Source organism: Trachymyrmex cornetzi, unplaced genomic scaffold (assembly GCF_001594075.2).
Source record: "Trachymyrmex cornetzi isolate Tcor2-1 unplaced genomic scaffold, Tcor1.1 scaffold1007, whole genome shotgun sequence".
NCBI lineage: Eukaryota > Metazoa > Arthropoda > Insecta > Hymenoptera > Formicidae > Trachymyrmex > Trachymyrmex cornetzi.
The window spans coordinates 1,050-1,280 of record NW_017295552.1 but is presented as its reverse complement, the minus strand read 5'-3'; positions in this window follow the sequence as shown (position 1 = coordinate 1,280).

Below are 231 nucleotides of genomic sequence, written 5' to 3'. Positions count from 1 at the left end.
TATACGTACGCCTATAGTGTACGTATACTCTGCCAGGCAAGCGGCATAGTACGCAATATCGCCGCGAGATGAACTCGGTTTCCGTAAGGAGAAAATGACGTGGATCTGTATAAAGAGGCATATGCGAATGGAGTTCGTCACTTACTCTTAGCTTGATCAGAGTGTGCTCATGGAGCCTCTGAAAGTACTTTTTTAAATAGAGTTATTCATAATTAGTTTAATTAGTAAAAT